The sequence below is a fragment of the Sander lucioperca genome, chromosome 5, assembly GCF_008315115.2.
Source record: "Sander lucioperca isolate FBNREF2018 chromosome 5, SLUC_FBN_1.2, whole genome shotgun sequence".
Lineage (NCBI taxonomy): Eukaryota > Metazoa > Chordata > Actinopteri > Perciformes > Percidae > Sander > Sander lucioperca.
The window spans coordinates 39,838,133-39,857,620 of NC_050177.1; the positions used below are offsets into that span (position 1 = coordinate 39,838,133).

The 19,488-nt window shown below is 40.9% G+C and overlaps 1 long non-coding RNA gene across 1 annotated transcript in view; it reads right to left on the minus strand.

Moving 5' to 3' along the window:
• Positions 1-17,091, minus strand: part of LOC116045597 — a 37,471-nt gene extending 20,380 nt beyond the window's left edge. Inside the window, exons 1-2 of the long non-coding RNA XR_004103966.2 lie at positions 17,011-17,091; positions 14,825-14,879 (exon numbers count right to left, since the gene is read on the minus strand). This is a non-coding gene — a long non-coding RNA (uncharacterized LOC116045597). The remainder of the gene's footprint in view (positions 1-14,824; positions 14,880-17,010) is intronic.
• Positions 17,092-19,488: the final 2,397 nt, after the last annotated feature.

The window sequence follows — 19,488 nt, forward strand, 5'->3', positions numbered from 1 at the left end:
ATGAGGATATGAGAATATTTACTGTAGCTTTGTCACAAACTTTATTTGATACTACAAACTCCCTCCTTTTTTCAGTCTGAAGTCCAAACATTTGCACACACAAAAAATCCACATATATTTCAATTACCTTTTTTGCTGTGCTTGGTCATAAAAAATCTCATTCTGCCTGTCTACTCTGGTGGCATCAAAAAGATAGAGAAACAGTGCATCCCTACAGCTGTTTACAATCTATGTAGCCTGCCATTTCCATTGGATAAGCCTGTTTTGGACTAGCTGACTTTGTATTTTCCCAACCAATTTGCTGTGGCTATTGGTGGCCACATCCTGTCTCTATTAATATTGTTATGACACGTCAATTCGCTGTGTTCCCCCCTCTTCTGCGTCCCCTCCCCTCCTCCAAAACGGGTGTCATACTGGCTGCCGCCTCAATCTGTCCCGCCTGCATGCCTACCTACAATCTGGAAAATGAAAACGTAAACACAAAGAGAAATACCTGCACTTGTGAAAAAAAACATGAATAGGTGAATGTACATATATAGATTCCTACGCACACATTCCGCACACGCACACACACAAACAAACACACACACACACACACACACACACGTAGATCTGTGCACCTTTTCTCCACTCTCACCAATTTCCTTCTAGAACAGTTTCCAGATGAGAATTACAAATCTACTGTACATGTAGCTCTCACTAAGATACTCTTGGCTAGATGTACTTATAGAAAAGCCACTAAAATTGTTTCTAATGGTTACCTTATACAATTATAGTCTTCCTTGTGCTTTCTATAATGCATATGAAAGCCATATTTCTTCAGAGAAGGAGCCCACTGAGAGATTGTGTCATTGTCTAATGTTGTACATCCACTGCATTTCTCTCATGAAGAAAAAGGTTACATTTTTAGTAGTATAATCTCGTACGTTTCTAATAGACGATAATGTAAGTTTTATATTTGAAACAATGATCAAAACACTTCCAGCAAATCTTATTTTATGGAATTAATCCATGATTTAAAGAGCAGAATTGTACTTGAAAAAATAATTTGAAAAGGAAGTTTAGGCTGTTATGTATTTCAGCAGCTGAAACAAAAAACATACGGGGACAATGGCCAACAACACTTATCTCTGTCTGTGTTGTTTAATTGCAGTATTTATCATCCAATCAGGAACATCATGAAGTGACAGACCTAGATACACAACAACATTACGCGGTCATTTCTGTTATGGGATGTTTAAAACCACTTTTGGAAGTGTATGAATGCAATGAATGAACATGAATGGAATTTTACATAAAGAGACAGAGGATATGTTCTTCTTGCATAAAAAAAAAAGAAAAACATAGGGTTATTGTATATTTGAATAAATACCACTCTCAACACACAAAAGGGCATTTTTTTCAGAGCAAGCGAGCATACGCAGCAATAATGTTCTCATTAAATCCAATCTCGCAAATATGACTCAAATGAAAAGTGTAACTGCAGATCTCAGCTCCAATCTGAATTTAGATCAGCTGACTCCATACTGATGGAAAGGATGAATAACTCCCGGGAACACATAATCCAGTCTTTCTCTCTTCTGTCTGTCTGTCTCAGTCTATGTTTTTAAGACTTATCAGGACTTATCAGCCTCCCTTATCCATCTATTGCTGCTGGTATCCATTTTACTATACCTAGATAGGACTCTGAGACTTGTGTGTGTGTGTGCACTAATATCTGTGTGTGTGTGTGTGTGTGTGTGTGTGTGTGTGTGTGTGTGTGTGTGTGTATGTGTGTGTGTGTGTGTGTGTGTGTGTGTGTGTGTGTGTGTGTGAAAGACAGGAAGCGATACATAGGAGCGGAAATGGTATAGAAAAAAGAAAGTTCCTAATGAGAAGTTAAGAGATATGATGAAAGTAATACAAATAAAGATATGTCTTTATGTGTCTGGAAGCTTCCATTCTTTCTTTGTGGTCATTATCTTTTGGTTCCAAACATCTCTCCATGGATATTGGGAGCTCCTGTACATGCATGGTCATGGATGAGGACATAATGACGAATGTGTGAGTGTGAGAGAGAGACTCATATAGAGACAGACAGAGAAATGGGGGGAACAAGAGTTCTCAACAATCACCTAGAGTACAGTGACAAGGATATACGCACCCAGCTGATTTAACTTCACATTCATTTAATTTGTAATATTTAGTCTGTCAATTTATCCGAGTCTCTCTCTCATCCTCATTTTCTCAAACTTCATTTGAGGTCTATCTCCTTTCCTCTTCTCCCATTCTGTCCTCCTTAGTCCTTTATCTCCATTGAACCCCTTATTTGCCTCTCTCCTCATTACCTCCCTCCTCTCTTCTTTACCTCCATGTCTCCCTGTAGAACTCCTTCTCCCTCCCTCCAATCTGTCCTCATACTCTGTATCCACTCCTCCTCCCCTTCTGTTTTCCTGGTCTATAAGGCATAACCGGCCTCTTGTGTCAGGGTTGGCTTTGGTGTTCTGCTACTTGTTTCTGATCTTCCTTCAACCGCTGCATGGTTTTTGTTCCCTCAGCCTCTAATCGGCTTTTCCGGGTTTGGGATCGGTTCTTCCTAACTTTACCCTCTCTCGGTGCCACAGGATTATCACTGTCAGAGAGGCCGGACTTCCTGGATTGACGAGTGTGAGTCTATCTGCGTGTGAGTGATGTTTCCATGCATGTGTACGTGCATGCGTGTGTGTTAGCTCTTGTGTGCATCTTTGTATTTTGTTGTTGCTGATTTACGATCCTGTGATGCTCTGTAATCACTTTTAGACAATCCCATAATACCCTATAGGTTGAAAGAACGGGGTGTGTGTGTGTGTGTGTGTGTGTGTGTGTGTGTGTGTGTGTGTGTGTGTGTGTGTGTGTTTGAGAGAGAGAGATGTTCATCTTTATAATTATTATTATTACTTTCCTATAACACTACAGTCATGAAAAATGCAGCTGTGATAAGGTTGTGTCAACTTGTGTGTAAAGCTACTTTTGTATGAAAACAACCGGTTAAGACAGACATGAAATAGAGTATAGCTTCTTATTGCATAAGTTGTGCAGTGGTGTAGAAGATTATTTGAAAGTGGTTTGAAGCGTGCGCTCGCATGTCCCTCAAACAGTCAGTCAGCTGGCTCGTGTCCCCAGTGAGAAGCAGAGCACACAAAGCAAAAGTCTGTTGTCCTGCTGCACACTCTCTCTAATTCTTTTAAAACCTCCTGTCAAAATGTCTTTATGACACAGACGCAACCCTTGTCTCGGCTGCACCCGCCATATGCGATATGCTGCTTGCTGGTCTGGTGTGCGGGATTTGGTGACCGCCAGGGCGGACAGATCATGCTCCAGCTATGGGCTGCGCACTGGATAACAGCTGTGCGCCTGTAACGGGCGGTGGCATAGTGGCACAGTAGCCTACTCCAGCGACCAGGGTTACAAAAATATGTTTATTGAATACAATTTTCTATGTTAACAAAATAATTTTCAGCGCTTTCTCAGTGTTAAGCTGCTATGTGAGGGACACAGTTACGCAGGTGTTTAGGGGTGTGTACCTACTCACCACAGGAGGTGGCGGTACACAATAGGAAGTAACGGTACTCATGTGGACAAAAAATATGAAGTGCCGGTACTCAGTACAGTGAGTACCGGCCCATTTCCAGAACTGGGGTAATCCAATAGTTCTTGAGACATTTCACTCAAGACAACAAATGCAAAACTCATGGAGGTGCTAGAGGACAAGTCAGGGATCACCAAAGTAACAAATTTCCCAGCAATCCATGCAATAGTTGTTGTGACAATTCACTGAAAAAACTAAATTGTCAACTTCATGGTGACCCTAGATAAAAAGGTTAGGGGATCACTGAAGTCAGTACAGGATTTCATGGAAATCCATCTTACAGCTGTCGAGATATTTTAGTCTGGACCAAAGTGGTTGAATGACCAACTGACATTGCCATCCATAGAGCGTGGTTAAAAATGTTTTTGCAACAACTGTATATGCCGTAGGGTCACATATAAAAGTCAACTATAGTTTATAGTGCTCCCTAACTCACCATGCACTATAGTCAAAAAGTATTGCTTAAAGCAAAGAAACAAAGAGGCAGTTTAAAGAATCCTAGCAGTTTGATCTATGCTGCTGATCAACCACATGGTACTACAACTCCGAGCAGGAAGAGAACAGAAGGCTTGGCAGCCATTTGAGGACTGGCATTTAGTCTCAAAATCCTCTTTCTTCTTTTGTTCTTCTCTTTCTGCTCATTTCCATCCCTCCATCCCCTCTTTATTTAACTGGCTCTCTGTAAAGGTCCTGCTGTCAGCCTCCACCTGTCCCTGTCACAGTAAACAAAGACAACCAGGAGACACAGCACTCTGTGTTGTCTCTGTTCTCTCTTCTCCCCTGCCTTCTTCTCTTACTTTATTTTACTTTTTTCTCCTCTTGATTTTCTCCCCAGTATCACCTCTCCCTCTGGCATTTCTCCCTTTTTCTTTATCACTCCCTCTTTCTTTCTTTGTCAGGCAATTTTTTTTCATCCATTTTCCTACTCTCTCCATTGCTTTGTTTGAATGTCTTGGCCTTGTGACAAACTTATATCATCACTGTCTTTGTTGGGCATCTCCCTTTCTCCTTTTTGTCTGTCTATTCGCTGTCACTAGGCCCACTGAATATGTCTGTAATTCTTTTTCTATCCTCTTAAGTTGTGAAACCAACCAAAATTACGATCTCAATCAAAGCAAAATGAGCCTAACTTCATTAAAAGAGAAAACTGCATTGCATACATTCCACCTCACTGATGCCCTTTTCTACTGTTGAGTCCAGATTTTTATATTCTGGCCTGGTTTACCACGTACAGAGCCTCAGCAGACTACAAATGTCTGTATTATGCAAATCACTTCCTGCCCGCACAAACAAGCCAGGACCAATCAATGTCAATCCCCATTCCCTCGGCCAATCAATGTCATTCCCTCTCCTACAAAACCGGGTCTAATCGAAAGACATTGTTCCTCAGGCCCTGCATGCTAAATCAGGAGGGCTGGAGTGTCTTAAATTCTCCCACACTGTACCACATAACTTCAAGAATCATCGATGTACAATGAGAGGAGATGAAAGTGGACTTGATGTCTTACTGAAACATCAATGAAAGAGATACAAAAAACAGAGCAATCTAGTTTGGTTTGTAGAAAGAGCACTAAAAGAAGTCAACAAAAGTCAAGGACACTATTGCATGCTAATACAGTTTTGACAGGTTACATTGGCTATCATACTCTACTCAGGTAGTTGCCACTTCCTCTGCCCACCTCCATTTTAGGTGGCTCCACCCTATTGCCCAAATATGCTTTTTCAAGTGGCAAACCAACTCTAGACTTTAAAATGTCCAAGTTTACCAGCGATCTTATCAGACTACTAATTCCGCATGGAAGCTAAAACACATCTATTGGAGCCAGACAACAGTGTAAATTTCACAATTCATACATTAACAAATGAAATCATAGACGTACACCTTAAGCTCAGTGGCTAATCAGATGCCAAAACACTCCACAACAGTGTCTAGTACTCACAGACAGGATTTTACAATAAAGTTATCACAAAGGCAACTGTTTTATCTTACATTACGACGATCATGAGGTGAACAGGTGAAAAACGGTCTTCAAATGAATGACGGGCTGTGTTTTTGCACGCAAGGCTACGGTCGGTCTGAATGCGGCCTTAAGGGTGGTTAATTGGTCTCCCTTCCAGAGTTTGGTCTGGGCAGCAGTAGGTCTTAATGCCAAACACACCAATTGCTGAAGAAACGTTCAGTGAAGAAAATTCTCTACGGTAGTTACTGTGGTATACTGAGTTTATTCAATGTGTTTTGGCAGAAAGGCAACTTCCGTTGTCTGTCATTTATATGTGTATGATGGGGGGGGCACTTTTTCTTGCAACGCTAGGTGTAAATATCCTTTAGGCATTAGGTTGTACCTTCAACTGAACTAACCACTCTTTGCAAGGCCTTGCGGTCATGTTTGGTGCTGTTTCCATACCTGGCTATGATGTTCCCTGTCATCACAAGCTACATTTTCAGACAAATAACTAATATAATAATAATTACCATCATTGCCTTCCACTACTGTTATTTTTTTCTCCATATAAACTTAGCACAAAAAGTAAGGAAATTTGTGTTTGGTAGATTATTTCTCTGTGGTAACAATGCTTTTTGGCAATAAATCTTATACCGTTGGAAACCCTGTTTAGTTCCCTTTCAAATGGTGCCCCATTTGTAAGGAACATGCATTTGTGGGATGAGCAGCAGTGCTGAGTATGTGGGTTGTGCCCATGAAAAATTTGCCAAATCTTCTCTGCCAATGCCAAACAGCTTATTCTGCCATTGACTTGTTTGGTGTTTGGTGGATTGGATGATTGAATTTTGAAGAAACAAGACATATTGGCAATTTAACAATTTATTCATTTCACAAACAGGAGCCTCAGTAGCGTGTGGAAGAACCATACACAGCCACAACAGCCTGGCACCTCCTCCTCATGCTGGTCACCAGCCTGGTCATACACTGCTGTGGGATGGCATCCCATTCTTCAACACTTCTTCAACTTGCAGTCAAGGTTTGCAGGACGATATGGCCGACGGCTCTCTGCCCAGACAATCCGGAACAGACTGCACACAGCCAATCTCCGGTCTCATAGGGCTGCCAGGAGTCCTGCCATGACTGCCCTTCACCGTCAGGCCCGTTTGCGCTGGTGTCGGCAACACGTGCACTGGAACCTGAACATGTGGAGGAACGTTATGTTCAGTGATGAGTCCAGATTCTGCCTACGGCAGTTGGATCATAGGGTCAAAGTGTGGAGAAGACGCGGAGAACGCTATGCTAATTGCTGCAGCGATAGAGTAACACCTTTTGGTGGAGGCAGTGTGATGGTGTGGGGCGGCATCTCCCTCACTGGAAAAACGAGGCTTGTCATCATTGGAGGCAATCTTAATGCAGAGAGATATAGAGATGAGATTCTGCAACCAGTGGCAATCCCATATCTCCACAGTCTGGGACTGAACTCTATCCTCCAAGATGACAACGCTCGCCCCCACAGGGCGGGGTTTATCAGAGACTACCTCCAGAATGTGGGAGTGGAGAGGATGGAATGGCCTGCCAGCAGTCCTGACCTCAACCCCATTGAACACTTGTGGGATCAGCTTGGGCGTGCTGTTCATGCCAGAGTGACCAACACAACCACGTTGGCTGACTTGCGACAAATGCTGGTTGAAGAATGGGATGCCATCCCACAGCAGTGTGTGACCAGGCTGGTAACCAGGATGAGGAGGAGGTGCCAGGCTGTTGTGGCTGTGTATGGTTCTTCCACACGCTACTGAGGCTCCTGTTTGTGAAATGAATAAATTGTTAAATTGCCAATACGTCTTGTTTCTTCAAACTTCAATCATGCAATCCACCAAACGAGTCAATGGCAGAATAAGCTATTGAAGATTTGGCAAATTTTTCATGGACACAACCCACATACTCAGCGCTGCTGCTCATCCCACAAATGCATGTTCCTTACAAATGGGGCACCATTTGAAAGGGAACTAAACAGGGTTTCCAACGGTATAAGATTTATTGCCAAAAAGCATTGTTACCACAGAGAAATAAATAATCTACCATATCTTCTCTATTTTCACAATAACTGCCTTCCTTGTAAGATATTGAATATATATTGAACACTATCACAAACACTCTTTTCATTGCCACACCCCTGAGAACGAACACCGTCCTTATCACCATTACATTGTATGCAGTGTGCACAGACAATGAGTTTTGGCTACAAACATACCACCAAACATGTACCCACCCTCAAAGACCCAACTTCCTCCTTTCTGTAACTCCCATGTCACTTTCCATATTTTCTTTAATGGGCTTGGGTTCCTTTTATCTCATAAAGTGGTGGAGCTCATGCTCTGATAGTGATGTCATTAAAGTCAGTGAAGCTGGTTTTAATTGTTGGTGAATTGGCCTTTTATGACTAACGAAGCCTCTAGTATGGGCTGCTTGTACTATTTAATCAGCCATCATGTACTCCGCACCACCTACACACTCTGCAGTGAGATGATGGGAGTGAAGGAGAAAGTGAGCAATGAATTATGAAACGGGGGAAAGAGTGAGAGAGAGAGGAAGAGAGAGAGAGAGAGAGAGAGAGAGAGAGAGAGAGAGAGAATTAGCAATTTGTACCATCCCTGACACATAGTGCTCAATTTGTGTTTTCTGCCCTTGTTACTGAGGTTTTGCTGCTTGGCTCAAATAGAACTGTAGGTCTGTATCACTTTGTTTCAATGCGAGTAAATATGGTAAGCTACAGTCTCTTATGAAAGCTACAGATGTTCTGCCAGATGCAGTGAGCTATAGATACAGGGTGCGGGTGTGCGGAGGGAGAAATCAACCCTATTTTTGTGTATTTAGTGCACATTTTGCAGTGGATGCACAGTTAAGTTGTGAGCATCAATAACTTTATAATGCTAATGCCTGGAGAGTCAGTGTGTGGATGACCACTGTGTTTTTATTAATTTCTTTTTAAGGCATTTTCTCTCTATGGAGAGCCCTGTGAAGTAGCCCTTAGTCTATTAGTCTCTCTCTAACAGTCTCTTTAGGTGACTAAATCTCTCCACTGAGACCAATAACAAAGACGTTTTTAAGGCTGAGTGGCACAAACTCAAGGCAGAACACAAACTACTTTTTTGTGAGGTAAAGTCTGTTGCATACCAACTTGTAACAAATTACATCGAGCTCACAGCTTGTGTTGCCTTTTATGCCCTGCCTTTATTTTCCATATTTCCCAGCTCTGTCTTCTGCATAATAATCAGGAAAACGGAAATGTGATAAAAATGATTTTACGGTTTCTGCTGATTAAAATCCAAAGCCAATGGGGTAGATGGTCAACTATACCGCAATTTAGCTTTTTGCAGCTCACAGGATTTCTTACTGCAGCTCAGTTCAATGCACTTTATTGTCCCTGAGGGAAGGCTACATTTCAACAACAATACAACTTCTGATCTCCTAATTACTGTCTAATTAAAAATGGTTGTGATTTTTAGAAACGGAATCTCTCAAGTGTTGTATAGCGAGGTAAAACTGCAAAGGTAGAGGAGTCAGGTTTTACCATTTACAGTTGATCTTTTTTGTAATTATCTTTGTTCTATGGTTTGGCAGTTGACCTGAAACACTGTGGACTCACTGATGCTTTAGGGCTGCAAGTGCATCTAAAAATGTACCTAAAACACATTTAAAGCACATTAAAGTCAAGTCACAAATGTCTGCTGAAATGTCCTTGAGAAAAACGCAATCCATACCAGCTATTCTGTAAATGACATTTCTTTGCTTTCTGTGAAAGACCAGACCAGTTTAAAAAAAAAACATTGTTCAAACAGGAATCAATACAGTATATTTTAATCAAATGAAATGTCACTCTATTAGAGCTGAATGATAACTCAGTATTATCTTTTATCATCTTTCTCGTTCTGCAACGTAACAGTCTTGCTGTAATGTGCCACAAAACGAGATATTAAATAATTGATGGTTTCACAATATTGACACAAAGAGATTAACAAGAGTTTGACTTTCTATTATGTGGCTTTGAATACTTTAGCAAATATTGTTAATCAGTGTTGAGATAATGCTGCAATAATTCCCACTCCTATTGGGCATTAAGGAAATAAATCAAAGTAACTAAATGAATGGCACTGGACCCACATGGGAAAACACTACTTTTACGTCTTTTGAGTTACACAGCTTGTTGTGTTTAACGATTGAATACTCAAGCAATGTACAATGAGCGAGAGAAATGGCTGTGTCAGTTACTTCTGCATTGAATAATGTCCACACTGTTCAAAATTCAATTGAATTGTTCATGTGACACAACAAGTCGCTCATCAATTCGAGGGTACACAAATGCATGTCGTTGTGTCTGTATATGCTTGTTGGAACTTCTGGTATTTGTCAATCTGGGTTTTATTCTAATTTTTTTTTCCCATTATAACTACAACTACAACTAACTATGATAATGTTTTACTCACAATCTCCATTGTAGAAGCCCGGGACTCAGACTTTTGCTTTGATTGCTCCAAAGTGTTTAAAACGTGTTTTAAAAGAATTCTGTGGAATTTAAACCTGCAATAACTGGGTTTTTAGCCATTTGGTGGCAATAGAAACATGCTGTAAACACAACACTGACATATTATCACCTTATAAAGTTGATATGGTGAACTTAATTTAATAATTTACACATCCCGCTGATTGGCACAACATCAGCATTCATTGTGTGTGTCTGGCTCAGCTTTCCTACTCAACAGATGCTGGGATTAAGCCTGACATCCGGCACGTGGAAGACGCTTCCTCCTCCCCTCTCGCTATCTCCACTATCGGGGCATAGCACTGCCCAAGATAGTGGCAATTGGTGATAGTGGCAGTCGATGACACAGCGCTGTGGAGATAGGTCTGTCATTGCGAGACTAGGTTTGTGTGTATATGTATATGCATGCACTACCCTTGCCTTCATGTGTGCATATGCCTCAGAGTGCACACTGATGGATTCCCCACTTTTCATGGAAAATCCATCAACTGCCAAGTCAAATGGAGCTGCTTGGACTGAGGGCTCATTCGAAACAACCTTGTTTCCTATTACCACCCTGTCCACAAATTGTTGTTGTGTTACAGTACGTTACAATGCAAGCACTCGCACACAAAGACACACACCATGACAGGTATGCACAATAGAACAAGCCATTTGATGGAATAGGGCAATAAAGCAGAGTGAGGTCGAAGGGGAAGTTAAACAATAACTGCAGCTGCAGACCAATGTAGTGCCTGGTTCACAGCGAGGTGGGATTTATGGCAAGGTGCCACACACAAACACAAACACTATCATGCTTAACAATCAGGCCATCGCTAGATGATGCAAAGAACATATGCTAACTATGCTCACAGAGTTGATCTTTCTTCAGATTTTTCTCTCTCTCTCTCTTTACACACACACACACACACACACACACTCTATCTCTCTCTCTCTCTCTCTCTCTCATAAAGACACACTCTCATAAAGAAATCTTAGGAGACTATCACTGGTCTCTCATCTTAGCAGGTAGCACCATGTCTTTTCTTTCTTTCTTGGTGTCCCCGTCTGTCTCTATATTGCTCTCTTTGCCTCTCTTTCTGCTTCAGTATTCTCAGCTAAATCCTCTTTCACACCTCCATCCTCTCTCTCACCCCCTTTTCTCTTCTTCTCATTCCCTCTAAGCAGTCTTTCCTGAAACCCCTTTCATGCTTTCACTGTTCTCTCCCTGCACACATTTGCTCTTTCTCCCTCTCTTCAGTCTGTCATGAAACCTTTTCATGCCACCATGCCATCATCTCTCTCTCTCTCTCTCTCTCTCTCTCTTATTCTTTACTCTGCACCTGGCCATGACTCTTCCCCAATCGCTGTGGTTTCCCCTCTCCACCTTTCTGACAGCTTCACATTAATCATTCCTACATCCCCAGGAAGACTGCCTTCCTTGCCTTCCTCCACTCTCTCTCTCTCCTTTAAATTCTGCCTGTATCTTTTTCTCTCTCTCTTTCACACACTTTATCTTTACCCTGCTTCTCTCATTCTGTTCTCATACCTTCTTTCTCACCTCTCATTAAATCTCTATTTATGTACGTGCAACAAAAATGGCATCACCTTTCTCCCAGTAGTGTCAAGCTATCATTAGTGAAATATGTTGCCAAAAAGTTTTGCATTACCTGCAATGCCAGCCGGATGGCAGGATATCCGTTTTGTTCTAGGTGAGACTTTGCAGACATTCAGACCAAAAATAGCACAAGTAGCTGCTCTGTTGGGGGCGTGTTGCTTCAGGAACTGATGAGACAATGAAACGATCCTGGTAGGCCGTTTGAGTCAAACATCCCTGAGTTTTACAGTTTGATCAGATGCCAAAACACTGAAAAGCAGTTTATAATATTCTAAGGGAGGAATTCACAACTCTGTGGTATAGCAGTGACAATCTATAGACGAATGAAGATAACCTGACACTGATTTGTTTCAGACTTGGGCTTGTCTGTTTTTAGCCAGTTAAGAGCATGCACATAAGAGACATCATCTGGCCAAGCAGGTGGCTTCCTGCTGGCTCATGAATAGCATACCATAACTTAGGCTACTGAAATGGTTCTTTCAGACTATAAACTAATGGATACAATTCTGATAATTCAGAGTCATTTTAGGGTGTTTGTGATGCTCATAAAGACATATTCACCATTTTACAGGCATTCTTTTTGCAATGATTGTGTAAGGGGGAAAGTTACTGTTCATCACGTGTGTCAAGTGTAGCCACTTTTCCAGAATTGCCTCACAGCCCAGTGATGTTGCTGGAAGGCAGCTGCTGCACGTGCATGCTTGATTAGCCAACACAGTGGTTTGCCTGATGATGCTGGATAGCTTTGCAGCAAATGTTAAGAAAACGTTTTGGCTTGACAACCCTGCATTTTCTGACAGAGTCCTCTGCATCATTACCCTTGCAGTGTTAAAGAAGAGGAGGCTGCATAAATGTCAGTCTGAACACAGCCTTAGGGAGGGAGTGATTAGATGAATGTTTTTTTGTTTCACACACAATAGCACAAGTCACTTGAGGCCGCTGAAATAAAAATAAAAAAATTACTAATCACTGAGCAGGCAAAAAGTAAAATAAAATGTGTATATGCTTAGATTCCACTTTTGCACACCGTACATTTCAGGAATTTAAAAGTAATACTGTAGTGTATTGGAGGCCAATGTGAAGGGTAAGAAGAAACAAAAGAAACTGTGAATGACTGCGAAATCCAAGGACATTAAAAGCTGGCTTGCTACACATCGAGACATGACTCACACCAAACAGCCATTAATTTCATTTCCTCATAGGCGTTTTCCACTGCCTCTTTCACACACTCATTTGTTTTATGGTTCTCTCTTATGCTCTTAAACACGGTCTAATCCCTGATTAGTGGAGGAAGAGGGCGTTTAATGCTCCTCTCCACTTGTCTGCTCCTGAACTGTGAGAATGCTTACAACCACACTCAATGCACTCACGCACACAGACTCACACTTGCAGTGAAGGAAATCCATTCTCTCTCTCTCTCTCTCTCTCTCAACATATACTTGAAAAGGATTTACACAGGAGAGAAACTGCACATTAAAAGCGAACACATCCGTACACAACCGTGGCCTTTAATTGATAGGATAGCTGAAGACAGGAAAGGGGGGAGAGAGGGGGGACGACATGCAGCAAAGAGCCATGGGTCGGACTCAAACCACTGCGGTAAGGACTGAGCCTTAGTATATTGGGCACACGCTCAACCAGGTGAGCTACTATGAATTCAGATATTCATATATTTTTCATTAGCGCTAATTAAATTTGGACAGATTGGCCTAGATTTTTTTTCTCACCAGTGAGAGGTATCCATCAAACCATACAGGTGTTGAGAATATATTATCAGTGAATACATTTAGGTCTGTGTCAGCTCCTGTGGTATGGCCTAAAGTTGTTACCCTATGGAATACAAGAATACCAAAATAGCAATAATGAAAAACAGCACACTTCACTCTGTTAGCAGTGGGGATTGCAAACTCAACACTGATGCAACGGTACCAGCATGATTTATTAGAACATTTAAATAGAGCATCTGATTTGACAACGAGCATGCAGCTGCTAAGTTAAGCTGATCAACCAAAGAGGTAAGATACAGTTGGTCCTGCATGTGAAAACAGTATTATGCAGAGCACAAATGATGTTTCAGCCTGATGATGGCCCGACCTGACAGGTATAGGGTGTCGGTAATAAAAAATTAGCATATGAACGACACTTGCTCGTTCCATCCTGTGTACTGTGATAATAAATAACATTTACATTACATACATACATTACATTTACATTGACCAATCAATCAATTTGTCACATAAAATCATATAAAATACAATTTCAGTGGGATGTTATACTGTAATAATTATGACAGGAGCAAAGGTTCAAAGTAGTAATGAACAACAAAGTCTGTGTAAGGAAGAGGTCAGGGTGGATTAATGGGTCAAAAAAACATCAGACTAAGACGGGAGACAGCTGCACATTTCCCGTTTCAATTTGACAGTTAATATATATTTTGTTTCACTATGATCACGACCTCTCCCTGACTTAACCGTGTGGTTATTACTGCAACCAGTGACAGATGTGAGTGCTGGACTCGGACTCGAGCCCATCTCGAGTCGCTATTCTCTGGACTTGTGACTTGACTTTGACTCACCCACTGATGACTTCGACTTGGACTCGGACTCGAGGATTTATGAAATAGGACTCAGAAGTTGGATGAAGTTTCTGACTACTTTTATATCTAACAGGCAGTGATGACTCCATCACTCGAGTCCTATTCTCTGAGCTTGTGACTCGAGTCAGACTCAAACTCAGGTAATTGCGCATTGACTCTTCTTTGGTGACTCCGGCTCAAACACTGGGGACTCGAGACTTGACTCGGACTTGACAGTTGGTGAAACGACTACATCACTGACTGTAACCATGACTCCCTTACCTTAACAAAGTACTTATTTTAGCCCAAACCATGATCTTTCCCTAAACATAAATAAATTAATTTTGTGCCTCGTCACATTATAAAAATAATTACTTTTTCATTTTTCAATTCATATTATTTAATAGTGATTTGGTGAACTGTTTTAGAAGACAAGACAAATGATTTTGTGCTGACAGGGACATCAAATCAGAAACCACTTCTGAGTGTTGTCCCACAGGGCATGGACAAACAATTTGATTGTTTATTTAGACCATATGTTGAGCAAAAAACATACTCTTACCTGTTTGACAACTTCTTGAATATGTTTAGTGATGTTGGCCCATCGGAGTACTCTTCTGCGAACAACTGCAAATGTGGAGAAAAAAAAAAAATGTGCACCTGTAACTATTTGACTTTCACCCTTAGACCTTTGGCATGGTTTACAAAAATAATCACACCTGTGGTTGTGACGTAACCATCTGCACACAAAAGAAATGTGTTTATACAGATATATGTGTTGTAGGTACTGTCAGGTGGAGCAATAATGTCGGTCCCTGGCATCTTACAGATCACCTATGTACAAGTCAGACAAGATGACAAGCTATGATTGGTCGGGATCTAATCAAAGCTACATCGCAGCAATAATTTATGACTCTATGATCACCTAATCTGACATAGTGACCATTTCAAAAGACAAAAATATTATGTAGTCTGATCTCAGCATTTTCTTGTCTATCTTGTCACTGTCTACGTGTACATTTTAAACTAGTTTAAAGCAGCCATATTATGCTCATTTTCAGGTTCATAATTGTATTTTAAGGTTGTACCAGAATAGGTTTACATGGTTTAATTTTCAAAAAACACCATATTTTTGTTGTACTGCACCGCTCTCTCTCACTGCTGCAGCTCCTCTTTTCACCTGGTCTCTGTTTTAGCTACAGAGTGAGACCTCTTTTCTTCTTCTTCTTCTGTACTATCTTTGATTGCACTGCACATGCCCAGTAGCTCAGATGTGGATCATGTCAGCTAGCTAGCTCCATAGACAGTAAAAGAAAGGCTGTTTCTACAACTTCGGTCAGTTACAAGGCAGGATTAGCTGGGAGACTTCTAAATGAGGGCGCACATGTAAGTAGTTCTTTTGTAGATTATGGTGAACTTGTGTGTGTTGTAGCAGTGCTTTGCTATTGAGAACGAGGTAGCATGCTAGCGTTAGCATTAGCGTTAGCATGCTAACACTAACGCTACGAGCTAATGGTTGCGGTTAGCCTGCTCGTTTCGGCTTGTGACGTCACAAGCCGTGCCGATTTTGAACAGCTCACCCAGAGACTGAAGGCAGGACACATTCAGAAACTGTATCTCACTCTAAACAGCATGGATGGATTTTTTTCAAAGTTTGTATGTGTGTGGAAGCACCAGAGACACCAAATAACACCCCAAATCCCAGAAAAAGTGATTTTTTCATAATATGGTTTTTTTCAATATTTAAGGTTGTTATTACTATTAGTACTAGTAGTTAAGTATTAGACACCAGTATTCCACCTTGAAACACACCTACATCTGGTTATATTTGAATACAAATATTGTAATTGTTTTGGATTACATACTGTAAATATAAATGCAAATTCAAAGTAACATATGCCATTAGTCCTGGTAGCAAAGGCCAGATCATGTTATTTTTATTTAGATTTTGGATCAACCACTAGGGATCTGCTCAAGCAGGCCGGCCTTTAGACACACAGGGTTTAATAATCTACAGTTTGAGATACATCAGCATTTTAAAAGTGCTCAATATAAGTAAAACTAATTAAAAAGCAAATACGAAAATGGCAGGGATGTGCTCTTTTGATTACAAATGAGCTAAGTTGATGACAATTAACAAATATGATGGTGATGATACTTTTGAACCTACAACCAACCTGCCAAAAACACATGAAGTTACTACACATTACTTGAAATGTCACTAGATGAGCAGTGATATTTTTTATTTCCCATACTAAATAAAGTAATTACATCGGGCTCCTATCAGGGGAAGTGGTTGAACACTGGAGAGCTGGCAGATTGCTATCTGTTTGACAGAGACAAGTCAACAACACCTCCATCTTTACTCACATTTCCCCTGATGCCACAACACTTTATCTCTTTATTACTAACTGATAGTAGATGGGGGCATGACAGTTAATTGCATCTCCGGAATGGGTGTGTGCGTTTGTTTATGGGTCATTGTTCTTGATCATTCTGGCATGCACCTGTGTGCGACTGTATATGTGTTTATATGTACATGTTAAGGCTGGGATATGCATGTGATGCATGTAAACAATGTAGGCTTATTTAGATTCTCACCAATGCTACCCGCCAGAGCTACCTGTAAAGGCGGAATGAAAGCTAACCCGCCTCCCTTCCCATTTATTTCCCCTCTTCCTCCCCTCGTTATATCTTTTCTACACCTCTCCCCTCCCCTAGAATCCCTTTCGTCACCACTATCGTCACCTGCTGGTCTCTGTGTCCCAGGATGCATTGCAGTCCAACCGCTCACCTGGCTGGTGGTGGAACTGCAGTGACATCTACTGAGAGAGGAGAGGAGAGGAGAGGAGAGGAGAGGAGAGGATGAAGGCGAATGAAGGGAAAAAGAGGGAGAAGATGACTCACCACAGCATCGGAAATGCAGTAAGGGATGGGAACCAAGTCGCACCTTGAACTTTTATTATTACATATTCAGCTCAGGCCTTTAATATCAGCACAAATGAACCTTCCTTTTGTTAAACAGAGGACAATATTTGACCCATTGCAGTAAAGGTTTCCCTGCTTTCCTCTGTTTTTTTTTCTTTTCTTCTCTGTGCCCAGTATTGTGTGCAGATAATTGCTTCTCTTTAGTAACAACAGCTCTAAAATTATTTTTATTCTTGGCAGCTGGCTTTGATACAGGCTGTATGTGTGTTGGTAATTATTGTCTTAGCCACTGGCTATCAAACCCTATTACGTGAGGTCAAGCCCAAATGACTATCCTGAGCTGATGACAATAATTTGACGACAGACACACATGCATTAGTCAATCATGTGCTTACATAAGCACGCACGCACAGTGACCGAGTTCACACAAAACCACAAACACACACATGGACATGCACTCATGTGCACACACATAAACACAAACGAACACACAGCAGAAAATGTAGCCTTTGACAGGCATCTTTACCATGAATAATTCAGGAGCTAGTTTACATAAACCATCCATTCAGTCATACATGAATTAGAATTACAGTTGTATGTGCAGGAAGCAATCATCATGTTATGATAATATAGCTGGAATGCAATGCATATTCAGATATGACTTTGGGGAAATCTAGTGCAAGTTTCATCCCTTTTTTGCAAATTACCTCCTATTTCATAGGTAATTTAAGACCCTTAAAACATGTTGTGTTCTGTGTAACTCCTCCAACACACAGATTGTTGTGTCAAGAGTGTTAACTGTAGTCAAAAGCAACAAAAGCCTGCATGGTTACGTAAAGTTAAGTAAAGTAACTTAAACCAACATTGAGTAAAAAAAAATACATGTGACTTAAAATAGTAATAGTAAAAAATGGAATAAACTGCAGACACATTTTAACATTGACATGAGTGAATATACAAAATAAAGACATCATGGTAAAGCATTTTAACTCTTTTGAATGCACCTGTAACTTTAGCAGTAGCAAACACTGTTACAATGGTGAATCATATTAAATCTAGTGTAAATTACCAGCATCTGTCGGCTATAAAAAGGTCTGACAATCAGCACTTCGAGACTTTTCAAAGTCAAACATGAAATACCTCAACAGAGACCAAAACAATCAAATCACCTGCAGTGGTCAAACAATGTGAAACTATTTAAACTACTTGACTCTTATTTTCGTAGGGCTGCATCTTACAAATATTTCATTGTCTATTAATCAACTAATTAATCGTTTGGTCTATAAAATGTCAGGACATAGTACAAGATGTCCATCACAAGGACCTTTGCTTTTTTGTTCAACCAACAGTCCAAAACCCAATTTACAGTAATACAAAGCAAGAGAAAAGCAGCAAATACCAACACTTGAGAAGCTGGAATCAGTGAATGTTTTTGCTTTACAAAATGAAAAAAGACAAACAACTGTGTTGATACAGTAAATTAACAGACTAATGGTTTCTGCTCTTTTTACACATTTGTTTTGCCAAATACTGCCAGGATAATGATCATCACCAAGATTTTGGTGAGTGCTACATTTTTGTTCCAAGCACAAGCCATTAGAAGGTGGTTGTGGTGGATATCAGACTTTCAAAACGCAGCACTATGAAACCAGAGACCAGAGGCCTGTACTACGAAGCAAGATTTGGCGTTAACGAGGTAACTTCAGGTTCAACCCAGGGTTTTCTGTATCACGACGGTGGATCACTTGTTACCGGGTTCAATCGCCGTGGTAACTTATGCTGAACACCTAACCTGGTCGGGAGCAGGTTATGTTGGAGATTAGAGATCAACTGGTGTAAAAGCACCGCCTACTGACCAATCAATACTCGATTGATAACAGCATCACCGTTCTTAGAAGATCAGATGGAGCTCAGTGCGCGGAGAGAGAGAAAGAGATAGGGAGAGAGAGAGAGGGATGCTCTAATAAAAGTTAAAACATTTAGAGACCGTCAACCCCGTTAACATTCCCTGATGGGTATTTTTATGAAATATATAGATTTTAATGGGAGGGAATTACATATAGGCTATCGGCATCTTGAGCCGTGTGTTGCCAATGCGCACATCGGTTTGAATTATGTTTTTATATATTTTATTTGCTCTCACGATCGCTTCCAATGCCAGGGTTGCAACTGAAATAATAGGCTAAAGCAACGGCAGTTTATGGAAAGCACAAGTGTAATTATGGTCAGATCTTGTGCCTGACCGATGGGGAAGATATTGATAAGCGTTGTGATTTACGCATTTACAGCGTCGGCTAT